Source organism: Chelonia mydas, chromosome 9, assembly GCF_015237465.2.
Source record: "Chelonia mydas isolate rCheMyd1 chromosome 9, rCheMyd1.pri.v2, whole genome shotgun sequence".
In the NCBI taxonomy this organism is placed as follows: domain Eukaryota; kingdom Metazoa; phylum Chordata; order Testudines; family Cheloniidae; genus Chelonia; species Chelonia mydas.
In genome coordinates, this window is record NC_057855.1 from 4,262,750 (window position 1) to 4,277,012 (window position 14,263).

At 48.4% G+C, this 14,263-nt stretch overlaps 1 protein-coding gene across 1 annotated transcript in view; it reads right to left on the bottom strand.

The window, feature by feature from the left end:
- The window catches only part of TPRG1 (tumor protein p63 regulated 1), a 118,820-nt gene extending 106,399 nt beyond the window's left edge, over window positions 1-12,421 (bottom strand). Inside the window, exons 1-2 of the mRNA XM_043522802.1 lie at window positions 12,410-12,421; window positions 11,360-11,366 (exon numbers count right to left, since the gene is read on the bottom strand). The gene's annotated coding sequence lies outside the window, so the exon portion shown is untranslated. The remainder of the gene's footprint in view (window positions 1-11,359; window positions 11,367-12,409) is intronic.
- Between the last annotated feature and the right edge of the window lie 1,842 nt (window positions 12,422-14,263).

The window sequence follows — 14,263 nt, forward strand, 5'->3', positions numbered from 1 at the left end:
GAGAGAGAGGGAGAGAGAGAGAAAGAACTGAACCTGATGATGAATCATGGTCTAAATACTCCTTACATTTGGTTCTGAGTGTCTCTTTGCCACTCACTTGCTGTTCCTATCCTCAGCATTCCCACACGCTTAAAAGAGCCACCGGCCTCTAAGCAGCCAGTTATTTACAGATGCTCTTACCTGGAGATTACAGGTGCTCTTTGTTTGAGGGCATTTACCATGTTGGTTCATTAGTTTCTGCTGCATGATTTCGCAAAAATCCAGTTTGGCTTGGCTTTGCATCAGTCCCTTCCTCCCCGCCAAACGCCTTCCAAAAATCAAAAGCAGCAGCAAGGATGCGTTTGTGTTTACCTCACACAGGTTCAGAAGGTTTGTTTCTGAGTCAGCAATACAGCAGCTTGCTAGCCTTTTCACACATGATTAGCACCAGCCTCGGATTTTTTATCGAACTGTTATCTTAAACCTCCGTTCCCATTTTTCCAAGTCCCACAACACATAAATTAGCTTCACACGCTGCCTTCCAACCAGGGAAGTCTCGCTGGACTCTGTCAGCATCAACCATCTTCCCTTTTGGCTGTCGCTGCCTAGGAAGGCCAACAAGTCTCATCCGGCTGCCAAATGCAGCACTTGTTTCAGTAGCAATAAATGATGCGGCAGGCAAGCAGAGTGGTAAGAAAGAGATCTATATTCAGCATGCGGAGAGGTCAGTGTTACATGCTGAGCTTCTCAAGTTTGTGTGGTAGCAGCTTGGCCCCAGCGTGGTGTCATACCGAGATACATCCCCTCCTGACACCAGACCCATTTTCCTTGAGTTACCCTCCCCATTCTGCAAGCCCAGCCAGGAGGTGGAGGAGGATTAACTAATTGGTTGGGTCTGACCCAGCATCTGAGCAAACAACATGTGCAGTCTGCAATAAAGTGAAGCAGCCCAACACTTGCATGGCCCTTTGAACGATCTGAACATCTTGAACCTGGAGAATCTCAAGAGACGAGGCTCCTTCATGTGATCCTCAGCCCTGCCAATCCCAGATGGAGGCACCAGAATAAGTCACTCTCAAGGCATGTTCTCACATCTGGACACCAGGTGTAAGCCAAGATGGGTTCCAACCTCTGACTCTACACCCTGCCCTATGTTTCAATTCCCCCGCCCCCCAATTCAAGGACGTTTGGTTCATGGAACAAGGTGGCTTGACCTTGGGCTGGAGAGTTTGGGACAAAGGCAACCCTGTGGACAGAATGACCCCTCCTGAGGAGAATCAGCCATTCCCTATAAAGAGCAGAGATTAGGAAGTTCAGGTGGTTGTAGTGAGACTGCAAAGGGTGAGAGAGGATCCTTCAAGGAAGATCCTGAGGCCAGGGGAATTGTTCCCACTCGGAAGGGCTGGAATTCAGTCGTCAGTTAAGTCAGGGAGGGCTCTGACCAGGCCAGGGGAGTTTGGGCTGTCCCTGGCTGAAGGCTGCAGGGGGAGACTTTTGTGTTTAGTTCTGAATGTTAAGTTAATAGATCAGCCCCTAAGGAGGGCTGTAGTGGTAGGACTGGAAAAACCCTGTGAGGTGTTTATCTGGGGAGCCAAGAAGGGAAACTCAGGGGCAGCACTGCATGCGTGGTTGCCCTGAGGCCACCAGAGGGCGCCATGAGCTGGCCACTCATCTGCCATCCATTATAAAGGCCAGCTGCACAATTCAAATCCAGCTCTGGGGTTGGATTTGAAACAATTCCCAGCCTTGAAGACTGTTTTGATTCTGGTGCAGAGGTCAAAGGACGGCTGCCAAATTGCATCCTGGTGGTGGTGCGGACAGCTGGAGTGCAGAAGTGCTGTTTTGTTAGCCCATGTAATTAACCGTCAGCACGGTGCAGTCCACAATGCAGTGTCCTAGGCAGGGCGACGAAAAACAGAGCCCGTACCTTATTCTGAGCAGTGCCAGCTATTCATAGATTCCTAGACTCCACGGCCAGAAGGGACCATTGTGATCATCTAGTCTGACCTCCTGTAGAACACAGGCCGGAGAATTTCCCCAAAATAATTTCTGGAGCAGATCTTTTAAAAAATCTCCTCTTTTAATGGGGACAGTAATCATTCCACCGATGCTGGCCTCACATTCCAGGGGAATTGGCATCTGGTGCTGCTGAATTACGAGCCACGGCGATTTCAGCTGCTGTGCAAGCTGGACGAGCCCCATTCAAGACGAGATGTGGCTAGGTTCTTGCAAAGGTATAGGAACCCCGAGACCCAGGATGTAAATATCCTTCTATGCTGGGGTCAGTGGGGGTGCCAGCAGCATTTTAAACTCATCTATTAGAGCAGTCACCGTTTCTATTGTATTGTAATGTCAACAATGAAGTGTAATGAAACTGAACGGCTCATTCCACAGTGCCATGCCAGCCACATGTTCTGAATGTGGAAATCCTACAAGCAAGATGAAATCACAGAGAGTCCTCTCAGACGTGGGCACCTGCTAATAATGGCTGACACTCCCCCCATCCCCAAACTCCAATGGTTAATTTTCAAACTCGAGTCCTTAGAGTTAGGTGCCTAAATCCATATTTAGGCAACTAAATAAGTTGCCTAATTTTCAGAGGTGCTAAGCAGCATGTGCTCAGCATCTCTGGAAGTCAGGCCGTTTAGGCTGGTGTATCAATAAGATGTATCTGCCTTATTTTGGACACCCAAGTTTGGAAGTGTTGGTCTTAACGCTCCTAGTGCATCAGGAGATCTCAAAGCACTTTACAAAAGTGGGTGAACACTGCTAGCCCTATTGTACAAATGGGGAAACGGAGTCACAGAGAAACCACATGATTTATCCAGGTTTCAGAGTAGCAGCCATGTTAGTCTGTATTCGCAAAAGAAAAGGAGTACTTGTGGCACCTTAGAGACTAACAAATTTATTTGAGCATAAGCTTTCGTGAGCGACATCACCCAAGATCACAGCCAAGCAGTGGCGGAGCTGGGACTAGAGTCCAGGGTTCCTATTAGTCCAGTGCCTGGAACTTGCTGTCTCCAGCGTGTAGTACTGTATATTTGCCAGCCAGCACCTTGTCCAATCCAGTTTTAAATGATTCACAGTCAGGCTCCCTTAGGGAAATCATCCCACTGCGTAATAGACATCACTGTTGGGAAATCCAGCCTATATTTCCCTTACGAAAACAGAGACTAGAAAGTCCAAGAGAATTAAACTGGGCAAAGTAATAAAGCAACTTCCATGTGAGTGTTTTGGAAGTGTCCATCTCAGCCTGGGTCTGCGAAACTAGGTAAGGAGACAGATCATTTGGGTTCAGCTTAACCAACTTGTCCGTCAGAACTGAAACTTCCAACGGGTCTTGGCAAGAAAGGGGCACTGTAAAGCGTTCTTCCATGAAAACTTCAGAGGCTTCCAGATGCTAAGCTGAAGATGATATGTTGCAGCTCAGACCCCATGCTACTACACAAGAACTCCAGCTATCAATCCCTGTTCCACTTGAAGCGCTGGGCTAATTAAGCAAGCTAAACCCCTAAATACTATAGCAACAGATGCTAAAGAAAACCCCAAGGAAGACGGAAAGATAAAGTTTGTATTAGAATTCATCATCATCTTCCCTTGCTTTAAAAAAAAAAGTCTCCCTTCATTAATTTGTGCTTTCTGTGCCAGGTATGCCTTTAAACACACCAAGGACAAGCGGTACCATAGGAAGAGGAAAAGAAACACGAGCTTTTCTCTGGAGGGGTTATTACTCTGTGTGTGTTCCTGGCTGTTTCCTCTGGGGTTCTTTCATGAAGCCGTCCTAAGTACAAACATGTCATTCAGCAATCTCACCACGAGGCTGTGACTTAGTTCAGCTTTGAAATACAGCAACAGATAACCTGAAACATCCTGGACACTTCATAGTTCAGATATGCTGCCAACTCAAGGTAGGGCATGGAGAGACCCTGGTAAGTTAAAAGCTCACTGCAGACTTAAACTTTATATCACATTTGGGGTTGGTGGGAGGGAAGCCGGCTTTTTGGTGTGACGTAAAATGGAAGCCCTAACGACCTGCGGGCATTAAAAAGCCCAAGGCACGTTTTGGCACGAGTAGGAGTGTTATCCCCAGTGTCCTGAGCAGACTGCAACTGGGTAATTACTGAGCTCCTCCATAGTTACCGCTGAGTATCTTTAGAACTCTCGCTTGCTATCCTGACGGGTTTTGTGGCGCTGCCCCCCCGCCCCACCTCGTGGTAACTGTGTTGCACAATAAGTGAAGGCAGAGGCTCCATCTGGGTTCTGGACTTTAAAAAAATCTAGGACTATGAAACAGTTGTTGGCCTGTGTATATCTTGGGATCTTTGAGGGAAGGACACGACATGCATGTCAGCTATTAGTGTGCACTCTTGTGTAAGTCAGGACCTGGAGTACCAGGGCCTCCTCGTGCTGTGGCTCCAATGGAATTCTCCGTCCCTTCGAGGCTGGGTGTCCTTTTAGTTTAACCCCAGGCTAATGGGCTAGATGATTAGATGAGATTCTCTGCCCTATGTATGAAGGAGATGGGACTGGATGACCATCATGATCCCTTCAGGCCTTGGAATCGATGACACCTATTGTAAGGGGCAAAACATAACAGCCATTTGCAATTCTCACGTGGACTCGATGTATATCTAGCCCCACCCCTCGTGGATCTTGCTGCACCAATCTTGAAGGGGTCCTCCATTCCCGAAACTAGAGTTCATGTGTCATCTCTTCTTCTGGAGACAAAGCTATCTTGCTTTGCCACTTCAAGCAAAGGGACATAAGTGGGGAGGCTCGCCCCTTCGGTTGCTTGTGCCATTTCGACTATGCTCTCTTTGTAAGGCCCTAGCTCCCTCAGTACTCGTACAGGTATGTCTCCTTGAGCTGGAAATGCCCCTTTCCAGCTTGAAGTGTAGACATCCCTTAAGAGAACAGGGTAAGTAACCATCATGGTTTAGGGCATAACTCACAACAATCAGACCCACAATTTGAGTGCCCCAAAGCGGGGGTGTATTTGGATTCAGAGTGCTAGTTCAACCCATGATAAATTTGCAAAATTTGGAGGTGACTAAATATTTTGACCTCAGGCCATGGCTGGGCGGGGTGGCTGTTACAAAACAATATTAATTGGGGACTTTTTTAAAAAATCCATTTGGTGAAGATGGCTGAGTTGGAATTACAGCCCTGGGTAACGCTGGAAACTCAAGAAAATGACTAGATAGTAAAGGTGCCATTGGCCAGATTTTTAACATCCTTTGGTTTTAATAACCCAACAAGGTGTTAGTAACACAAGGGAGAAACCCTTCTAAATAGATGATTATCCTGAGTGAGTCCTTTTAAATGCCATCAGCTGATTTATAGCCTTGGAATTGTCAGGGACAGTGTGAATTTAGGACGAAAAGAATCTTTCGGTTGGCAATCTGACCATGGAATGTGCTTTGATATCAGTCCAGCTGCTCATTCTGAAGGGCATCTCTGCCGCTCCCCTCCTTCCCTCCCCGTTTTCAATGGCAATAGGAACTCTGCTGCTGCCGTTCTCTGCCTCCAAGCGGTGAGATTGGCGGGAGGCTTAATATATTCTGACTGCTCTAAAACTTGAGGGAGAGGGTGGCAGAGTCTCAGCACACGCAGTGCCATTTCCGAGGACTCCAGCAGAGCCGAGCCAGTGCATTTCAATGCTAAGTGTGTCTGTTCCTCAGTGTTTCAACAAATTGCTTTCCGAGCTCAGGCTGAATGGATGAGAGAAGTAACAAGTGCCTGTGTTCCCCTAGGTGAGCACTTTGTTTCCTCTCATAAATCAGGCCAGTGTCTCCAGGACAGACTGTGCCATTCCGACTGCAGGGAAAGTTGGCAAGTGCTTAGAGCACCGGACTAGGAGCCAGGAATTCCAGCTCTGGTGCTGATTTGCTGCGTGACCTTGGTCACCTCACCCTCTCTGTACAGCTGGACAATGAGGATATTCATGCTCACCGGCTATTCTTTGAGGCGCGTCGCGAGGGACTGCCAAGGTCTGCAAAGCGCTTTGGAGCCTGGGCTAAGAGACCTCTTAGAAGTGCGGCGTATCCCTGGCAGGGGAGGCAACAGGTTCCAACTGGAAATAAGATGCTCATTTTTAACCATTGGCACAGCTTGGGGTAGGGTCTCCATCCCATGGCGGCTAACTCAATATTGGATGTCATTCTGAAAGATGCTCTCCCTCTCAACCACAGCTCTTGCTGCCAGACTCACTGGACAAAGGCCTCTGGCCTGTGTTATGCAGGAGGTCACACGAATTGATTGGAACAATCCCTTCTGGACATAACGTCTGTGAATATTAGCAGGGGCTAAGCACGCTCCTGACTTTAGACTTACGCCATTTGTTCTCCTGCTCTTTCCAGGCGGCACCATTTTAAATCCAACCTTGCCAACCATGCCCAGGCAGGAGGACTCCAGGTTAGACTGCTGTTTCCTGCCTTGTTCCCCAGCTTCCCACAGTTTTTGAAATCCTGATTCGGAGAGAAGTTTTGTGACTTGAGCCCATCTTAAAGGAGATTGATTCAAATCCGAGTGACTAAAATTGGGTGAGGAATTACAATGGCCAGAGGCTGCTGAGACAGAAAGGTGCTGATTTTTTCATCTGTAAATTTTGCAGAAGCAGGAAATTAATGAATCCATAAAACTCAGGGGGAAAATATACGATTTGCAACTGAGGGTCTTGGATCACAGGCCTTTGATTTTCCACGAATGCCTGAAGCTTTCTGCAACTGCCCACTTGGGCTCAATGGTGGAAGAAAAATACTGTCTGCCAAAGAGACCAGAAAGGAAATTTGGAGGGAGCGACCCTCACCTGCGCCAGCAGAGAGCATCCTGACCAGGTTGGAAACTGCAGCGGAAAGGCATGATGGCTCCTGCTCCGCTACAGTCTCACGCAGATAAATGGAGAACCAGAACCCCACTATCAAGCCAACACTGAGCACTTTCCCCTGATGCATCCATGCACCCGGCTACTATGTTTTCCAGTTTGCTCCCTAATAAATTCTCTCCTTATATATGTATCCCACACAGCTGCTTAGTTAGCATCTCCAGTCTGACAGGGTTGGGGGTGGATTTTGCTCCGCTCGCCTGGCTGTGTATTAATACTGCCTTACGTGGCACCATGACCTGCTTTATTTCCTGGAGAACAGCAAAGCACAGCTTCAGTATGGCTCCCGGGAAGGGTGGGGGGTAGGAGGGGGAGCAGCGCTGCCAGAACAAAATAGGGGCCTTTTCAAAAATTCATAGCTGCTTGCGAGGGTCAGAAAAGGTGAGGCCAGCGTATGACCCGCCAGATGGCGCAGCTGAGAAAGCAGAAGGAGGAGGAGATTACACATAAAAGACCCTTGTGTTTTTCCAAGGTGGAAGCACAATGGAGGGGGTAAAACCAACAAGGAGTCCGGTGGCACCTTAAAGAGTAACAGAAAAGTGCACCAGGTGAGAGCAGAGAGCAGATCAGACCGCTGACCCATCGTATCCAGGATTGGGCCTCTGGCAGTGTCCAGCATCAGTTGCAGCAGAGGCCAGGGCAAGAAACTCTATAATGGACAGTGATAACCTGCCCCTCGGCAAGAGAAGTAGGATGCTCCTGTGATTACGAGGCTGGTCTGAGACGCAGGAGACCCTGGCTCAGTTCCATGCTCCACCACAGGCTTCCTGTGTGACTTCAAGCATGTCACTCGGGCATGTAAATACCTTGGAGAAGCTGGGCTGAACTCTCAACCCAAGGGAGTTAGATGTCTACATATTCTGAAGCTCTGGACCTTAGTGTCCCTGTGCCATAGTTCCTCAGCTATTAAACAGAGTGAGACTGGTATGACAGCAGAACGAAGTCACCCTTGATCTGGTCTTTATCTTCAAAGGGAGAGACTGAAGCTGTGTCAGCTCCCAGCAGAAAGAGCAGGGGAATTTTCAGTGGAGGCTTTGACCAAGCACGGTGTTCGGTGAAGAGCCAAATGTTTACCCTGCAGCAGACAGAGCTCAGGGGAAGGAAGTGCAAAGAGCCCTCAGCCCAGAGAAAGGAGGATGGCCCTGGTTTGGCTGCCTGCCTGCTCCTTCTCAGAGCAAAGACAGCATGCGGGTGGCTGCATGGGTGGGCACACCAAGGACAGCGGGGCAGCAGCTGCCACTCTGTTCCAGGAAGGCTTTGGCTCTGCGTGTTGTGGGGGGCATGTCAAGGCAGGAGGGCGGTGCTGGGGGAAGACACCCTCTATGGAGCACGCTCCCTGCCAGCACCAGCTGAAAAGCCAGTGGAAATGAATGCTGCCAATTCACCGGCTCCTCTGGGCACATGAGCGCAGGAGGTGTCCTTGCGGGCAGCCTCAGCTTGTGCTTCCAGTGGGGTGCGGCAGCAAGGAGGGACGGGGCCTGAGACGCCCCACTGCCCCAGGATAGGCAGGGCTGGCATGTGCTTTCCCCATCATGGTTCAGAATTTGATCTCTCGCCCCTCCACCAGGCAGCAAACCCCTCTCCCCAGAGGGCAGCTCCAGATCCCTTCTCCCCTGGGATTTGTTCCATGGGAAGGAACAACCTGCTGCACCTCACTTTATAAGAGGGCCAGCCAATCCTCCGGCATTAATTTCAAAGCTTCCATCTTTCTCATGGCTGGTAACTGGACCCCCGAGGCCCCACCCACTGCCCTGTCTCTTCCCCCAAGACCCCGCCCCTGCTCCGCCTCTTCCCCCATGCCCTGCCCCCTTCTCCACCTCTTCCGCTGCACGCCATGCACCACCACAAGCCGCACGAGCAGCCTGGCTCCGGAGGCAACTGCTGTTGCTACTCTGCCTCCTTCCTTCTGCTTAGGGTTGCCACAGATTAAAAAAACCCAGACATGAGGGCTTGTCAAATGACACCCGGATACACAAGCAGAAAACTGGACTCTCTGGGTGAAAACCGGACGGGTGGCAACCCTAGACTTCGAGTCAAGACTCCTCGTGGCCTGAAATGGAGTTGAGATGGGCACATGTTATCAGGTGCGGCCTGATCCCTGTGTATCTGCAAATGGAGCCCATCGTGTCCTCGGCATGGGTGAGCCATGCAAACCAGCTGCACCAGCAGGCAGTAGCTACTGAAAACAAGGAACATGCAGCAGGCCTCTTCCATGACCAGCCAAGCCTCCAGGTAGCAAAAGGAACATAAACAGGGCAGCTCAGACAACATTTCTCCCCTTGAAGTGACACTCCTGTCCTCCAAACTCTTTGCAACCTCAGGAGCCAAACAATGCAGTGCAGGTGGCAAGGATCATCGGAGGAACACATGCAGCTCACGGGGGGAGTACCTATTTTCATCCCTAACCTGTTGACTTTTTCTCAGTCTTACAGCAATTAACTGGCAGAAGCTTCTTGCCCTAGATACTGGAAACTCCCACCATTGACATTCATGAGAAAGTCTGCACGTAAGAAGAACAAAATGACCTCATTCATGGATGGTTGGATAGCACTGCATTTTCCTTGTAACGACCCTCAGCAGGAGTCACCAGCTGGGGTTTAACCCAGCACGAAAGCCTTAAGACCTTTCTCACTTCAGGCTAAAGGAGTAACTCCATCCACCAGTAGCATCAAAAGGCTCTTATCTACTCCATGGATCAGCCACTAAAGGAGGACAGGATACACTGTTACACACTCCCTCTGCTGGAAAGGCTGAGAAATTGTAAGCCCGACAAGATTGAATGGCTCTGGGGAACAGCAATGGGATATGAATGCTTCCTCAGCTAGGTTAGGATCTGCTTCTATATGGTAGCAACCAGAAGTCGTTGCCCTCAGAGTGACTGCTCAGTGAAACAGAAAGGTTGCCCCAACCCAGTTCCTATCAAGGTGCCCATATGAAAAGAAACCTGTCACAGACGTATCACTAGCCATTCTTCGCTGATAGTTTCAGTGCAGGTAGCAAGTGAGGACCATGGATAGAGTCTGACTCCCCCAGAAGCCACTGCTGCAAGCTGGAAGGTGGGGCCCTTTGCCGAGGAATGATAGGGGACGCTTGCAGTGCCAGTGTCCAGCCTCTTTGAATAGAGGACATCAGACTCGAGGACTGTCAATCCAGCACTTTTCACTCACCCTAAAAATTAGTCAAGAAATAAACACATTTTGGGAATTACCCACTCTTCCAGAAGAGGCTGTTCCCTTTCTAGGGTCTTGTTGTCTCTCCACGGCATCCCAGAAACGCCACTCTGCCTATTATTTCTGATTGCTGCTTAGAGGCAATACATGGCTGCCCGAATCTTCCCACCAGACGGCTGTTTTCCAGCATGATTAACATAGGTGGTGTTTGCCTTATTTCAGAATGGGTTGGCTCCTGGGGGAGATGTTGTTTCCCCTGCTCATTTAGACAGGAAGAGGTGGTGGCTTCTTCCCTCAACTCTGTGTCAGGTTGACCTTGCAAAACGCTGTGATGTGTAAACAGTCACAGAAAGTATGCTACAGTCTCTGGGCAGGCGAGCGCACTGGGGAATGTGCTAACACTGCGAAGGAGATCAAATCCCTCTTGTCTCTGTGTTTAAATCTCGGAGGCTGCCATACACGCTCTTTCCAAAAACACCATCCCGGGAGATTTTCCAACTCGCTGATGTAAAAGGAAAATGATTCTTTCTGACTAACCTGGGCCTGGTGGAGAACAATTAGTCACACAGAAGTAGACGAGTAGGATCCAGGCTCATTTTGGCCAGGGCTCTGCAATGACAGGTAACTGGTCACGTACCATACCTTACAATGGGTAGGCAGCTGGGGTACGGTGACTGTTGCTTATCAGACTCTTCCTCCTCAGACATCTTTACCATATGCAGCCACTTATCACAGTCTCTGTGTTAATTTGTGCTCCCATCCATCTGTCTGCTGCCCCCCTGTCCCGCACCATTTCCTCTCCTCTTGTACTTAGATAGCTAACCCTTTGGGGCAGAGACTGGCTTTTTATTACATCCACCGACAGTCCCCAGCACAATAGGGCCCCGATCCCGGAATCTGAACAGGCATCCAGGTCTGAAAATACCTTTTACTCTCCCAGCACAAGATGACTCACTAAAATGAAACCCAACCCTGTAGTTGTTCTCTTTCCTAGATCATTTTGTGTATGTTCTTTTTTCCCCTTTTCACCTGGAAGCTTAATATTTCAGTTTCTTCCACAAAAATCATTAACCCATTAATGAATCAGGCAGCATTCTGAAAACCCTCTTGCAGTTCCACTGTCTTTGCCACAATGGATGACAACAGAAAAGCTGATCAGCGCTAATTACATTATAAGAGGCTATTCATAGATTGTTGCCTCACATGGAATGTTCCATGACAGGCATTGTGCATGGTTTATTTTCTGCTCCTTTGCAGACAGTGACATCCTCAAGCAGTACAATGGAAGCCCTCCCCTGTGCGCACTCACACACACACACACACACACGCACACACTTCCATGGGATCTTCTTTCAGCTCTGATGGCCTTTCCCAGAAGTCCAGTGGTCTCTGGAACAAATGTAAAACTCAGCAAAGGGACTGAGCTGACACCCAAGGATGGTAGGGCCAGACACCTCTCTGGCTGTGAAACTAACACGGCATCACTTTGCATCCTTCTGTTTGCTAAAAACTGCCTTCCTTTCTAGTGAAGGGCGCTTGTCTCTCAGAGCAATGCCAGGAATAATTTTCCCTATGCTTTGCTCTAAGCAACAAGCAGGGCACCTGCCAGGTTTGGCTCCACACATCATGGCTGACAGGGCAGGTCCATGATTTCTGCTGCTTACTTTGTGGATGGCCATCCAGCAGTTAGCTTCTGTTCTATATTCCAGGCTGGCAGCTAGGGTGTATTTGAAATCTGTGTTGGAACTGGAGGCTGTCACTTTAATTTGTAAGGGGTTTTCTTGGCCTGCTTGCAGGCTAACGGGCTCGATAGGGAAGTGTGACGTCAGAGTCTGAGGAGACCCAGCTTATAGCAAAGTGGGGGGAATTGTGCCTCTCTTTTTTTAGGGAGCAGCCTGTTTGGTCTCTCTGTGTTTTGGGGTTCTTGTATGTTATCATTCTGAGTTCTAAGAAATAAAATCATGCTACATTGCAACCGTCCAGCAAGAGTATTTAGGGTTTTAATTTACTCCTCTGTGTGTAGGCCATGAACGTAACAGTAGCACCCACACTTTCGCCCCAGTGCATGACTCCAAAACATTCTTTTGTAAGCAGGGTACAAGAAAGACTGTTTCATGAATTGCAAGGTCTCTCCAGCTGCCCTCAGTTCTGCTCTTCCTTTCATCTCGGTTTGGAACAGTGTTTTCCCATCTGTTGGGTTCTTTCCTTTCTGCCATGTTTACCAAATACATGGATATGGGTCTTTTCCATAATTCATCCTAACCATAGCCTCGCTCACACACAGTCGAGGCAAATGCCCAATCAGCAGCACTAAACCCTGCACTGGATTGCGTAGACTTGATAGTTCCCATATGTCCTGTCAAGGTTCCTCCCCCACTCTGAACTCTAGGGTACAGATGTGGGGACCTGCATGAAAACCTCCTAAGCTTACTTTTACCAGCTTAGGTTAAAACTTTCCCAAGGTACAAATTAATTTTACCCTTTGCCCTTGGAATTTCCACTGCCACCACCAAACTTTAACTGGGTTTACGGGGAAACGTAGTTTGGACACGTCTTTCCCCCCAAAATCCTCCCAACCTTTGCACCCCACTTCCTGGGGAAGGTTTGGTAAAAATCCTCACCAATTTGCATAGGTGACCACAGACCCAAACCCTTGGATCTTAGAACAATGAAAAAGCATTCAATTTTCTTACAAGAAGACTTTTAATAGAAGTAAAGGAATCACCTCTGTAAAATCAGGATGGTAGATACCTTACAGGGTAATTAGATTCAAAACATAGAGAATCCCTCTAGGCAAAACCTTAAGTTACAAAAAAGACACACAGACAGGGATAGTCATTCTATTCAGCACAGTTCTTTTCTCAGCCATTTAAAGAAATCATAATCTAACACATACCTAGCTAGATTACTTACTAAAAGTTCTAAGACTCCATTCCTGTTCTGTCCCCGGCAAAAGCAGCATACAGACAGACACAGACCCTTTGTTTTTTCTCCCTCCTCCCAGCTTTTGAAAGTATCTTGTCTCTCATTGGTCATTTTGGTCAGGTGCCAGCGAGGTTACCTTTAGCTTCTTAACCCTTTACAGGTGAGAGGATTTTTCCTCTGGCCAGGAGGGATTTTAAAGGGGTTTACCCTTCCCTTTAGATTTATGACATGTCCCTAAAAACATCCCGTTGAACCCGATTTACATCGGGTGCACGTTTACTGAAATACGGGGCCAGCAGGAGAACGTATACCATGTTTACATTTCCAGCCAAGGCTTATGGCTTTGCTGTGCGATAAAGTCTTTTTAAGCAGTGAGTTGCTCTGTTGAACAACAAGATATTTTTCAGCATAGTTCTGGCCTGCAGTTTCACATTGTTTGCCAAAATCAAAACATCTGCATCCCGTGGTCTCATACTACCCAGGAACTTCATAACTTAATAGGAGTCCAAATCGTGGACTGGTGTACCCCCCCATGAGAACTCTCTGTACATCTTGGGGTGCTGATGGAGGAGAACCTGGATCACTGGGACTACACGCTCTCTTTTATTTACACGCTGGTAATTTCCAAGTGTGCAATCCCATGAGATCTGGAATTAGATCGATTTACACTAGCTGAGGTTCTGGCGCTGTGCCCCTGGAAGCTCATTTACCCGTGGAGAATTCCTGGGCTTGACTTCTGATTCTCCTTGGGCCAAACTTCATTTATAATTTATAGAAGTTCAGTCTCAAAGGGCCCCACTTCAGTGTTCTTTTGAAGGTTAACCAGATCGCTCCAGTCTTTAAACTGGGCTGCAAATCTCAAGTTCAGAGTGTCTCGTGAGCTGTAGGAACTCTGGCAATGCCAGACTGGGTCAGAGCAGTGGTCTATCTAATCCATTCTCCAACCCTACTAGTCCTAGAGGCTTGTAGAACTCTCTTACTGGACACTTTTCTAATAAACATGCCTGTGGTGGAAGTTTCTTCCTAACCCCAAGCAGTTCCTTGGTTATATCCTGAGGCAGAAGGGTGGGTGTCTTGTCTCTTAAGCAGTGTTGGTGCATGTGATATTCTTAGTATTCATATAAATATAAATGTCTAATCCACTTCAGAGTCCCACTAAGTGCTTTGCCCCTATAGAGCGGTGAATTTCCGGTAGAGGGCAACCCCAGCTGACTGAAAGTTTGCTTGCCCAAACTGGGTTATGGACCCTGGGGCATTTACTGTCCCTCTCCGGCCAGAGCCTGCACCTCAGAGCACCAGCCCCAAG